This window comes from Hoplias malabaricus, chromosome 3 (assembly GCF_029633855.1).
Source record: "Hoplias malabaricus isolate fHopMal1 chromosome 3, fHopMal1.hap1, whole genome shotgun sequence".
Taxonomy (NCBI): Eukaryota; Metazoa; Chordata; class Actinopteri; order Characiformes; family Erythrinidae; genus Hoplias; species Hoplias malabaricus.
In genome coordinates this window covers 11,793,945-11,807,318 of record NC_089802.1, presented here as the reverse complement: position 1 = coordinate 11,807,318, position 13,374 = coordinate 11,793,945, and positions in this window count along the sequence as shown.

Here is a 13,374-nt window from a genome sequence, read left to right as displayed (position 1 = left end):
GTCCTAATCCTAATCTGGTTTAAGGACCCTTAGGAAACGGGACGTCCAGTCTGGACTCTGGAGATTGTGGGGAATTAGAATATAGGCATGAGGTGGTGATATCGTTACTGTATGGTGCCACAGATCGTGAGAGCATGTTCCTTAGCAAAACAAACGGCCTGAAACAATCTCTTCTTATTCAGCACTAAATGCCTTTATTGTTGAGCTAAAGGTAAAGTATTAGAATGTAAAGCATTGTGCTTGGTCAGGGACTGCATTAATTAAGACATGAATAAAATGTCTAACATCAACACAACTATGTATTTCTATTTACTTACCATTGGCAGTACTGTGTTTATCAAATGTAGTTTATTAATTTGCAGATATTAAGCAGAAATGAAGTACATTCACTTCCACTACACAAATTGAAGCCTATTTAGATTTATATGTAATAAAATAAATAATTACAAGTGCTAAAATAACAGCAGGTAGTGTTGCAGTCACACAGCTCCAGGGGCCTGGAGGTTGTGGGTTCAAATCCCGCTCCGGGTGACTGTCTGTGAGGAGTTTGGTGTGTTCTCCCCGTGTCTGCGTGGGTTTCCTCCAGGTGCTTCGGTTTCCTCCCACAGTCCAAAAACACACGTTGGTAGGTGGATTGGCGACTCAAAAGTGTCCATAGGTGTGAGTGAATGTGTGAGTGTGTGTGTGTTGCCCCCTCCAGGGTGTATTCCTGCCTTGCGCCCAATGATTCCAGGTAGGATCTGGACCCACCGGGACCCTGAACTGGATAAGCGCTTACAGATAATGAATGAATGAAGTGCTAAAATAAGATTGAGACACAAACCTAATGTTTATGGCTTGTGTTCTTCTGCTTGTCAGTTCATTCTCTCACATATGATTCACTTTGTATGTTTGAAAGGGCACTCGCATAAATTAGCAGTCGCCATTAATTCCAGCACACAACTTTAATTGTTGATTGAACGTGGCCTGTATGCCTCGGTGCATGTCAAGTTACAAAGAGTAAAGGTTAAATGGAAAAATTACCCTCTGCTTAGAGTCAGACCCAGGGGCCTTTTCAGGAAACTAACCCATAGCGCTGGAGATAGAGCTAAAAGTCATGAGTGCATTCCAATTACAGCAGCAGAGAACAGGCCTTCTCTTAATGTTTCAGCACTGTCTCTCTCACTCGCTCTCTCATTCTCTGAGCCCAAGGCTGACTAATGCCTCTCATTTGGCAACCTGTCTGACCTTTCAGACAAATCTCAAGCCTCTCTCATTCTGATCCTGGCAAAGGAGAGAGTACAAACTGTCAGTGTTTGTATCCAGATCAAGATAATGCTTCAACTGAATTTCAAGCAGGTTACACTGCTCTTGGGCTTGTGTGATTCACTCATTCATACAAATGCCAAACCAGTATCAATCAGTATCAGATATCAAACTAAAACTGGCAGGTAATTATAATGTAGTTGAACAGAACGCAGTTTCGTTAGTCCTTCACGCCAGGGCCTCTTTTTAACCTCAGATCAGAAGTTTTGAGTCTCGTTCTTTAAGTACACACTGTTCAGGATATTATTATATTTTCTTACTGGAACACACCCACTTGTTAATGGTCTGTTGAGTGAATAAACTGATGAGTTAGATCAGGGAGAACAGCAAAATATGCAGAACAGGGTGTACTCCATGACCAGGGGTGGGAACCATGACAACACATCAATCTTGAGCCATCTTGACCTCATTCCATCATTTGACACACTCAAACACAATATACTCCTGTTCATCCCCGCCAAACTTGGAGTCACAGTCTGCATGGAAGAGGTCTGAGTCTTTCAACGCACTAGAAGTAGAATTTTACAGCTGAAGATCCACAAGGCTCGGTAATTAGCCCTTTTCTCTATTCACTTTACACTCACTGTCTTAACTATTTAATATCCTCTCATGGCTCTCCTACCACAGTGTTACTGACTCCAAACTAATCCTTTCCTTCTCACCTTCTGACATTTAAATTGTGAGTCACATCTTGGTATGTTTTGCTGACATCTTTTTATGGATGGTAGCCCACTAAATTTGTAGCTTTTTATTATTTTTACTATATACTCAATACAGTGGGTGTCCCCCCACTCAGAGATGGCCATGTTTAAAACACTCATTCATTTATTCCTTGTCTATAAGCGCTTATCCAGTTCAGGGTCGCGGTGGGTCAGGAACCTATCCGGAATCACTGGGCGCAAGGCGGGATCACACCCTGGAGGGGGCGCCAGTCAACACCTACGGACACTTTTGAGTCACCAGTCCACCTACCAACGTGGGATTTTGGACCGTGGCAGGAAACCGGAGCACCCGGAGGAAACCCACGCGGACACAGAAAGAACACACCAAACACCTCACAGACAGTCACCCAGAGCGGGGCTTTTTTAGTAAAACAATTCTGACAGTTTAATAACATTCATAATGTGAATGTCTTAGAATATGACTGAATGCTCCTTTAAACTATTACACACATTTCTGAGGGGTTTGTTTCTTTCCTTTTTTAAAAACTGAGACATACACACATTTTATGTCTGCCTGAATGCATTGCAGAAAGGATCATTCACTGTCCCCTGCAGGCCACGAAGAAGTGTTGGTTTAAGCAAAACACCTGGACATGCTCTGATCCTGCTTCTGGTACTCCCCATGTGAGATTTCCAGGCACACACAAACACACATGCATGTATAAATTCTGATGCCTGTCCAACTGTTTCTTCAGACTCTCCATTACTTTGAGTAACACAAGTTTTCAGAGTTTCATTTGTGTTTACAGTCGAGGTGTGAAAACTGTGTTTTCTTTATTTTATTGGGTTTGTTTCAAAAGTAGCTGATGTGGATTAGCATTATAGTGATGCAGATATGGTGGTGATGGATCAGACACAGCACAGCTGCTTGAGTTTCAAAAACATTCATTGGCACTGCTGGACTGAGAAAAGTCCATGAACCAGAAATGTCCAACCAACAGTGTACTGTGAATTCTTCTTCTTCTTCTTCTCTCTCTCTCGGTGGGTGTGTCTTATTTCTCTCATGGTGATATTAGAGAAAGAGGGAGAGAGAGATGCTGATAAATTATTAACTGGAAGTAACTGGAGGCCACATGAAGGCTGAGGCCTCTATGTGAATGGACTGGACTTAATAATACATGCAGAAGTGAGAGGGTCGTGGACATTGTGACTCACTGACAAAAACAATGAGTCATCTTAACCCACTCATCACTTCAGTAATATTATTCATTATCTCCCCTTGGGAGAGAGAGAGAGAGACACACACACACATTTTCTTCAAGGAGCAGCCAAGTTAGAACAGTTGCTTGAACTACCTCTACTTATTATTCCCCATCACTATGGACATCTCCACATCTACATCCAGAGATGGAGCATGCACACCTGTAACCTGGTTGTGGACAAACACTATATGCCATCCACTCATACCAGCACAACACATACTAACACACACTAGCTTCTGTATTTTTTGTAGATTAGTGTGACCAGATGTCCTCTTTTACCAAGATATGTCCTCTTTTTTAGACTTAAAAAAATATCCGGGCGGAATTTCACAAACGTCCGGCATTTTGTTTTTCTAGAGCTTACATAGAACTTCAAGAAGCGTTTCATTCACAAACTAGTCCCGCCCTCCCCTACTCCGATTGGTTCGCTTGAGTGAGAAGGGGGCGTGGTGAAGTAGCCTAAAATGTTCTGACTGTAGAGCTACCGTTATTGCTCGATAACTTTCTCTGTAAACATTTAATTGGTCAGTCTGCACGTCAGTAGTCCTTGTTTACCTCAGGCAAAGCTCATGTACCCACCCTCATCTCGAGCAGCTATGCCGAAACGTAAATGTATGTTCTCGGATGAATTAAATAAGAAATTCCCATGTGTAGCAAGTAAAGGTGTAAAGGACCTAAAAGCACACATAGGTTCAGCTAAATATACAAAGGCAGCGAGGGGCGAGAGCTGTCCTCTTTTTCACCATCTGAGATCTGGTCACCCTAGTGTAGGTTGTTTTGCTGCAGTGTTAAATGAAGGGCCAATGCTAACGTTAACTAAAGGAGTCATGTCTTTTGTGTATCAGTAGTAATAACTGTGCCTGTCAGCACAAAGGGAAGCAACAGACACAGGAAACAGGACACAAGGACACACAATAAACAAGAAATGATGTGGTACACAGAAATAACACAGTTACTATAGCTAGAAATTCAGGATAATGGCCACGCTGCAAGCATAATTACGAGGCAAATGAGACAGGGTCAGCTAACATTCCAGGGGAATTCCACAATGTTTTCTAATGAATTGCTGACACAGGAACATAGGAAGCAAAGTCATGTTGTTCTGTTTCTCTATAAGACAACCTGGTCATTCAGTATTACTCAGTCTTTTAAATGTATCAAGTTCTGGATTCTGGTCCATGTCTCTTCCCAATGTCCACAAAAGAGATATAACCCACTGCTGGATACAGTCATTTGACAGTTTGTCCTGACCGATTTCTCTGCTGTTTAACTGGGCCTTGACCTTCTCAGCACCGGGCTTCAGTGGGCAGTAAGTTGAAAGATCATGAGAGATTCATTACACACTGAAGGAAATAAGTTTCTCACATGTGCACACACAACAGTGCAGGAACTTGTGTGCATTACATAACAGTACAATGTTACATTTCACTAGGACTGTCACGTACTTGTCCACTAAAGAGCTCTTGTTTTTGACTGCTCTCTCTTTCTCTCTCTCTCTCTCTCTCTCTCTCTCTCTCTCTCTTGCCCTTTCCTCCACTTCCCTCCATTTTTCTGGCCATTGAATCCAACCCTTATTGAACTTCTCTTTATTTTTCTCTCCCCATTTTCTTTTCTATTAGTCATTTTAAAACACAAATAATTTTCTTTCTTTTTCTTTGTTTTTTTGTGCATTGATTGAGAATTTTGAGGTTTTGTTTTTATCATTCAGCAATTCCATTGTATCATTACTGTTTCTAATAATGACTCATTTCCTAATGAAGTCTGATTCATATGTCTTTATTAACTCTCTCTCTCTTTCTCTCTCTCTCTCTCTCTCTCTCTCTCTTTCTCTGTGTCTCTGTCTCTCTCTCTTTCTCTGTGTGTGTGTGTCTCTCTCTCTTTCTCTGTGTGTGTGTGTCTCTCTCTCTCTCTCTCTCTCATTTCACACTCATTCTGCTCACTGAACCAAGTGGAAGGTCGACTCACGCAGTCAACTTTCATTAAGCAGATGCATTAGTGATCCAAGCAATTCTGTCTTCTTTTGTTCTATTTTTGACCGTTTTATTCATTTACAATTAGACGTCTCGTGGTCTTCACCACTGAAGCTTTACTAGAACGCTCCAAGGTGTCCAAAGTTGAAAAAGACGTGTGAGTGGGATGAATCTTGTAACACTTTATAGAACCTTCTCCTAAGTAAAGTGTTTACTAATGGAGTAGCTATTTAACAGGATTTCTGTAAGGGACAGTAAGGCTTGGAGAGAAATCACTGAGTAAACCCTGCAGCTGAGAATAAAAAATGGATAGTTTAGAGTGAACACAATAAAACACAAACTCTCTCTTTCATGCTTATTCATGCTCACCAGCATGTCTGTCTCTATTTTTCACGCACATTATTTTTCTCTCTGGTTACTGTTCTAACACAATCAGCCCTATCCCATTTCTTCATACTGTGCTTGTCAGGGTACAGATGTCCCCCTCCCTCTCTCCCTCCCTCTGAGGTCCCTCATTCCTTTGTTTAAATCTCTCCTTTCTTTCCCCCAGTGCTGTATCCCTCCTTCTCTCCCTTCACAGCAGAAATAAAAGATAGCAATGCAGATGAGAGGCCTGTGTAGAGTTTTCTGTCTGTCTTTGAGGGGGTGTCGCTATAAGTTGCGCAAAACACAGAGCTATTAAATAATTCATTCGTTTGTCATCTTTGTTCTCTATTCAGTATTTCCCTTTGCCCTGTGTCTCTACTCCTTAAGGAACCTTGGTAATTATGCAGCTGCAACTTTTGTATCTTTGAAAGTTTTTGCAGTTGCTTTAAATAGCACAGAGATTTCTACCTGCAGCTAATGCACTACTTCATTGAAAATGAGTATTTCTATAATGCCTTTTTCCAAATCAAGAGCTCACAACCCTATTCATGCAAATTTATGTTAATTCTGATTGAAGGATATTACCTTTGACCTCCTTTTGCAGCAGTATTAGCCTCTACTCTTATGGGAAGGCAAAGTTACATTCATCCACACAAAGTTTGAAACTAAATGCTAATGTTTGATTAAATGCGTTGGCTCATAAACACTATTACAGCTCATGTTAATAATATTGAATGGTTCTCCTTTAGTCCAGAACACACAATTCCAGTGCTCCACAGACCATGGGCCACAGGCTTCTTTATTTGCTTTGTGTTATCACACATGATGTAATATTCATCATTACACAGTCTCCAGCTGCTTTTAATTCCAATGCAATAACTGGCCGTAAACTCACTGATGTCACACTGACATGCTTCTTCTGCTCAAGTCAGACGTCTCTGTTCATTAAGGCATTATCGTCAGATGCTGAACACACTGCATATGGCAAAATATTTTTTAGTAAAATCACAATGCGTTGAGGTTACACAGCTTTCATCTGTGAAAGAAAACAGGTTCTGAAATATACAGTAAGTTTCACATTTTTATATTTTCCATATGTCCAAACATCGCTCTATTTCTGTTCTTTATTCTCTGTATCATTTGAGCACAGAACATATCTTTTGTAATTGTTAACATTTGAAGTATGAGACAAGAGTACTACAGAAGTCCTCTGAATCAAATCTCTGTATACTCACATTTAGGGACTGCTCCACATCAGTAACAGTTTTCAGTACAATGCCAGTATTTATCATCATCATCATTATTTTTTCCCCTTGTCCATTCCAGGGTCGCGGTGGCAGTATTTATTCATTCATTCATTCATTCATTACCTATAACCGCTTATCTAGTTCAGGGTCGCAGTGGGTCCAGAGCCTACCTGGAATCATTGGGCGCAAGACAGGAATACACCCTGGAGGGGGCGCCAGTCCTTCACAGGGCAACACAGACACATATTCACTCACACACTCACACCTACGGACACTTTTGAGTCATCAATCCACCTACCAACGTGTGTTTTTGGACTGTGAGAGGAAACCGGAGCACCCGGAGGAAATCCACGCGGACACAGGGAGAACACACCAACTCCTCACAGACGGTGGCAGTATTTAGTAATATATATATATATATATATATATATATATATACAGGGGTTGGACAATGAAACTGAAACACCTGGTTTTAGACCACAATAATATATTAGTATGGTGTAGGGCCTCCTTTTGTGGCCAATACAGCGTCAATTCGTCTTGGGAATGACATATACAAGTCCTGCACAGTGGTCAGAGGGATTTTAAGCCATTCTTCTTGCAGGATAGTGGCCAGGTCACTACGTGATGCTGGTGGAGGAAAACGTTTCCTGACTCGCTCCTCCAAAACACCCCAAAAGGTCTCAGTAATATTTAGATCTGGTGACTGTGCAGGCCATGGGAGATGTTTAACTTCACTTTCATGTTCATCAAACCAATCTTTCAGCAGTCTTGCTGTGTGTATTGGTGCATTGTCGTCCTGATACACCGCCTTCAGGATACAATGTTTGTTCCATTGGATGCACATGGTCTTCCAGAATGGTTCGGTAGTCCTTGGCAGTGACACACCCATCTAGCACAAGTATTGGGCCAAGGGAATGCCATGATATGGCAGCCCAAACCATCACTGATCCACCCCCATGCTTCACTCTGGGCATGCAACAGTCTGGGTGGTACGCTTCTTTGGGGCTTCTCCACACCGTAACTCTCCCTGTGGGGAAAACAGTAAAGGTGGACTCATCAGAGAACAATACATGTTCAAACAAGATTTGTGCTCCTTGCACCATTGAAACCGACGTTTGGCATTGGCATGAGTGACCAAAGGTGTGGCTATAGCAGCCTGGCCGTGTATATTGACCCTGTGGAGCTCCCGACGGACAGTTCTGGTGGAAACAAGAGAGTTGAGGTGCACATTTAATTCTGCCGTGATTTGGGCAGCCGTGGTTTTATTTATTTTGGATACAATCCGGGTCAGCACCTTTCAGACAGCTTCCTCTTGCGTCCACAGTTAATCCTGTTGGATGTGTTTCGTCCTTCTTGGTGGTGTGCTGACATTACCCTGGATACCGTGGCTCTTGATACATCACAAAGACTTGCTGTCTTGGTCACAGATGCGCCAGCAAGACATGCACCAACAATTTGTCCTCTTTTGAACTCTGGTATGTCACCCATAATATTGTGTGCATTGCAATATTTTGAGCAAAACTGTGCTCTTACCCTCTGCTGAACCTTCACACTCTGCTCTTACTGGTGCAATGTGCAGTTAATGAAGATTGGCCACCAGGCTGATCCAATTTATCCATGAAACCTCCCACACTAAAATGTTATATTTATGTTACATAAACCTAAACCTGAACTAATTTAAGAACTGTTAGGTTCAGATCACAAAGCCCAATCCAGAAGGATGGTGCTTCTTTCATTTCAAAGAAGGCAGTTTAGTTAATGTTCATGTGCTCCATTATCTTAATGTTCTCCATTTGTAAAAATAATTTTAAAAAATCTAATATTTTTAAGGAAACAGAAATGATCCCTTAAACCTAATGTTCATAATTCCACAATGACCAGTGTTTGATGACATATGAAGGTATGTGGTTTTACTTTGGTTTTGATTTACATAGTTTATCATGAATAACAGATACATGGCATAATGAAGGTCTAAGTTTTTCAAAACTTATTCTGAATGCATAATATGAATAGCACCTTCTAAAACAGACAAACAAGCTCCTGAATTCTTTCTCAGAACTGACCAATAATGACCAGTCTGTCGAAATGTGGGTTTAACTGCTCTGTTGAAGTTGTTAGTGTCTCAGTTGAAAATGTGGTAACTCGCCCTCTGAAGCTGACTGCGTAATTAACACTGAACTTATAATTAACATTTTTATGTGAAAATTCCAAACTGTTGAGTGTTCTGTTTTTATGTAATTTCCCGTCTTTGTGCTTTTGTTCTGTTGATCCACTTTCTCCTCTGAGAGACTGAAATATCACACGGCTGGTCTGTGATAGATATTATCTTTGTGGAAACTTTCTGTGATGTGGCCTCTGACCTGTGAATATAATCAGACTTAGTAATAGTGTGTGTACTCTTTAAAAAGAGGGTTCTGCACTAATAAAGATTGTGAGAACAAAGAGTGTTGTTTTTGGTGAGTTTAATAAACAATGGAAAATATGAAATTTTCAGGTTAAGCTCGATAGTCAACGTAATGGAAAATGAAATGCTGAAAACCTGTGGAAAACATTGATGTGATGGTTTACCAGCTAAGTTGAAAATATTCAAATACTCTTATCAGCTGTATTAAGTTGGCTCACCAGCCTTTTCTACTTCTTCTACTCCAGTAACACACAACACAGTGTAAATGTACTGAACAATAAATTAATCTCCTTCCACATTTTTTTTGCCCTACATCACAGTCAGCTTTATTTGACTTAATACAAAAAATATTTAAAAATGTGTAGAATTCGAATTTAAATATTTAAATATTTAAAAATTGAACCTACTCGACCTACAGCTACAACCTTTCCCTGCCTCCATATTTTTACATTTTTAAATAATTTAAACTTATTGGTCATGGTCTACACATGAATTTTCCCAGTAGATGGACCAGTTGAAAAGCATTAGAACGTAAATGTGGACTATAATAGCGCTACATTATCTTGCATAAAATGTAGGGGTGTGTTTGCCACCTTCTGTTTGGTTGCCATTTTAATCATGCATGTTTCTTTGGGCAGCAATGACATGACACAACCTGCTGGCTTTGGGAATAAGCTGTAGATTCTACACATTTTCATTTATTACAGATTAATATCTGTGTTTGAAAACAGTTTCTATTGTTCGCTCCCCAAAGTAGATGATTTTTCTCACAAGCACAAAATGCTGTACATTAGAACATATTTACACAAAGCAGGTTACTGTATTTAATATACAGTTTACACACGACATTTTTTACAGTAACTAAGAAACTAATGCTTATCCATGTTTGTTGTGTGTGTGTGTGTGTTTGTTTGTTTGTTTGTGTGTATGCGTATGATACGATACAATGATCTCTTGTCCTCAGACAAATGGAGCAGGTGTTGTCTGGGTAAGTGTGTGTGTGTGTTATAGTGTCACATACACCGTCACTGCTCTCTGGTAGTGAACTGATCCTTTCACTCAATATTAAACTCACCTTAGTGGACAATAGACAGCCTCAGGAAATCATGGTTATTAGGAACAGAAAAACAGAATTGAATCTTGCTGTATTTCTGCCTGAAGCTCATTCCTTCCTTCATAAATGTGCTCCTTTGTTTACTTTGTTTCTGCTACACCAAATACTTAAACGTATAGTTTACATATAAATGATACTCGAACACCATTATTGCCTAAAGCAAGCAAAATAACATACAAAACTGTATTGACATAACCAAGAACTGAATTGGGATGTGGGTGGGGAAATGCATCGTTGATCCACGGGGTTGGGGTGGGGTGGATGGACAGGGATTGATGATTGGACCGACAGGAGTTAGGGGACTTAACAAATATTTTGTGTGTATTTCAGTAGTTACCGTGACCCTGAAATGGATTAAGGGGCAAAGAAGATGATGATGATAATGATAATGATGATGATTTCAGTAGTTTCTAATAAGTGTACGACTGATGGGAAACATGAGAACTGATAAAATTGGATTGAGGGTGGAGATTTCTTGAGGGAGTGGCATGAAAAGATAGCAGTGTGCTCACATTACTTGTTTATGGCAATAATGGCTGTATGGATTAGTTCTGAAGTTATAGTATTGAACAAACATATACAGATTTTATGATCAGTGTATAATCCATTTGCTCAATTTGAGACGACTCAAGACATGTTCATAGATGTCGCATAACTGAGCAGCTTGTGTTATGTAATCCATGCAAGAATGTCCAGTGTTTCTCCTTAAATTTAGCCTCATGAGGAAATTCGTATCAGAACCGATTTTCTTACAGCATGTAGAGTAAAATATCAACTGGCGGGATTGTTACATTTTATGCACAGTATTTTTTTGTTTGGTTGGTTTTGAAAACTTGAACAACATAATCCAGAACTAGAAATCCAAGGAGCAGGAGTTCTTTAACAGGAGACACATGGGTTTCTCATGGATTGAAATGCCAAATGGAATGGTAATCAAACCTCTCCCTCTGCAATGAAATGAGGCTTGGAGGAACAACTTTATTTACAGTGTCCAACAGCTGTATTTCATCTTTGTATTCACTGGGGGCAGCTCCAGGCCTGGCACTGCAGATTCAACTCTTTAGCTACAGCTTTAGAGAAAACCTCTTTTGACCAGTGTTCTGTGTGTGCCTCTAATTTTTCTGGTGAGATATAATTGTTTGTCAATTGTAATTGCAATGAAGAAATGAAAGTGGCCTCAAGTTATTTATTGGCATGAATCATAGATGTGAGAATATTCTTGTTTGGGTACCAAGCTACAACTTACAGAACAATATCAGCTGATATGCAAAAATAAAAATAAGCCTTAAAATAAGAGATTGTAAAGAGGTTTATTCAAAACTGCACTGCCGTCATAAAATTAGATTGACCTCCTTGTTTCTAGACTTTGTCCTCTACTGAACATATAAGTGCATTTTGTATACAATATAATACGATACCGTTTTGTTTATTACTATTTTATATTATTGTTTTCTACTACACGCCATGTGTAACAGACTGTAATATAGCTTCTGACAGCAGAATAAACGCTTGCCCCATGCCTTAGAATACACACTGCGTAATACGTGACAGAGAATAAAAATGGTTAACCCTGTATTTTTAAAGACGCACACAAACAAGCATGTTTTGCTTTATTTTTTAGCCTCATAGTCTCACTGTTTCAGCTCCGACTAGTGGATGTTGTTTCTGTTCACATTGTCTGCCAGTCTTGTATCACCATCTTTGCTTTCTTTATTCCTCCCCACAGAAAGATGTCTTTATCTCTCAGAGTTTACAAACCTCTGATCTGTGTGGTAAAGAATTTGGGTGCAACCACTATAATGTTGCTGACAGTAAGAATATTGTTTTACAGGATGAATAATGTAAGAGTTGTTAATGTGGGAACAGCTGGAGCATAAATAAGTCATTTTCAGAACACACATTCTGTGTTAGAAGGTTCTCTGTTTGTCTGTCACATTGTCTCAGTTCATTGTCTCAATGCTTTAAGATGCAGAAGTGATATGTTAATCTCTCTCTCTCTCTCTCTCTCTCTCTCTCTCTCTCTCTATTTATCGGGTTATCTGACCACTACTGGTCATTTTCCATAAAGTTTTAATCAAACAGGACAGCTATTAAGATTCCCATTTACAGTAGTGCATACCTTTTACATAAAAGCTGAGTGTTTTTCTTTTCTATTAATTGCCCACAATAAAGACTTATTCCATATCTGAGTGAGCAATATAGGCCATTAAATATTATGATTGTAGTAAATCTTTCTGCTGGTCATGGAGAACTGATCAATATCTAGAAGACTTGTAGGTTTTACAGTGCTTATTTGTGAGTGTCTGTATAATCCACCACCACATGCACCACCCAAACAAAGTCCAGCATAAATATGAAAGAAGATAAAAACTTCAGCCATTAACACACTTAACTCACAGAGAGAGAGAGAGAGAGAGAGAGAGAGAGAGAGAGAGAGAGAGAGAGAGAGAGAACAACTTCCTATAAAAGTGTCTGTTGCAATATGACACAATATGAAAGTATGGAAGGACATCACTGGTATGCAAACCAGAGGCCATACCCTTATCTAAAGCAGTGAAAGGAGGTTGTAAACAAAAATATCTCAAGTTGATTAGCATTTGTGAACCTTTATTGTTTCTATGGTGAATTAAATTCACAGCTTATGCAGGCACTCGGAACAAACCACAATTTTCCTATTTTTATATAAATCTCATATTAAATTGCAATATTCTCATTCTTTTAAGCAATGACAGATGCAAGATGATGACTAGGTTGTCTATTTTGTTCTGTGATAGTTGGAGAAATACATTTTATATGGTTGCTGGTGTTAAACATTATGTGCTACTGCAGAAAGCCGCTAAAGTGCTGATTTGTGGTCGCTTTCCTATCTCATCTGTTTGCTAGCATATAGCTAGGCAGCTGTTAGGTTGTTGCTATGGTATTTTAGGTGGTTGCTAAGCAGTTGTCTAAAACAGTTGGCTCGCAATTGTGCATTTAACATGGTTGTCACAGTGATACTGTGTGACTGTGTGGGGGTGTATGTATCTATATCAAAGAAAAGT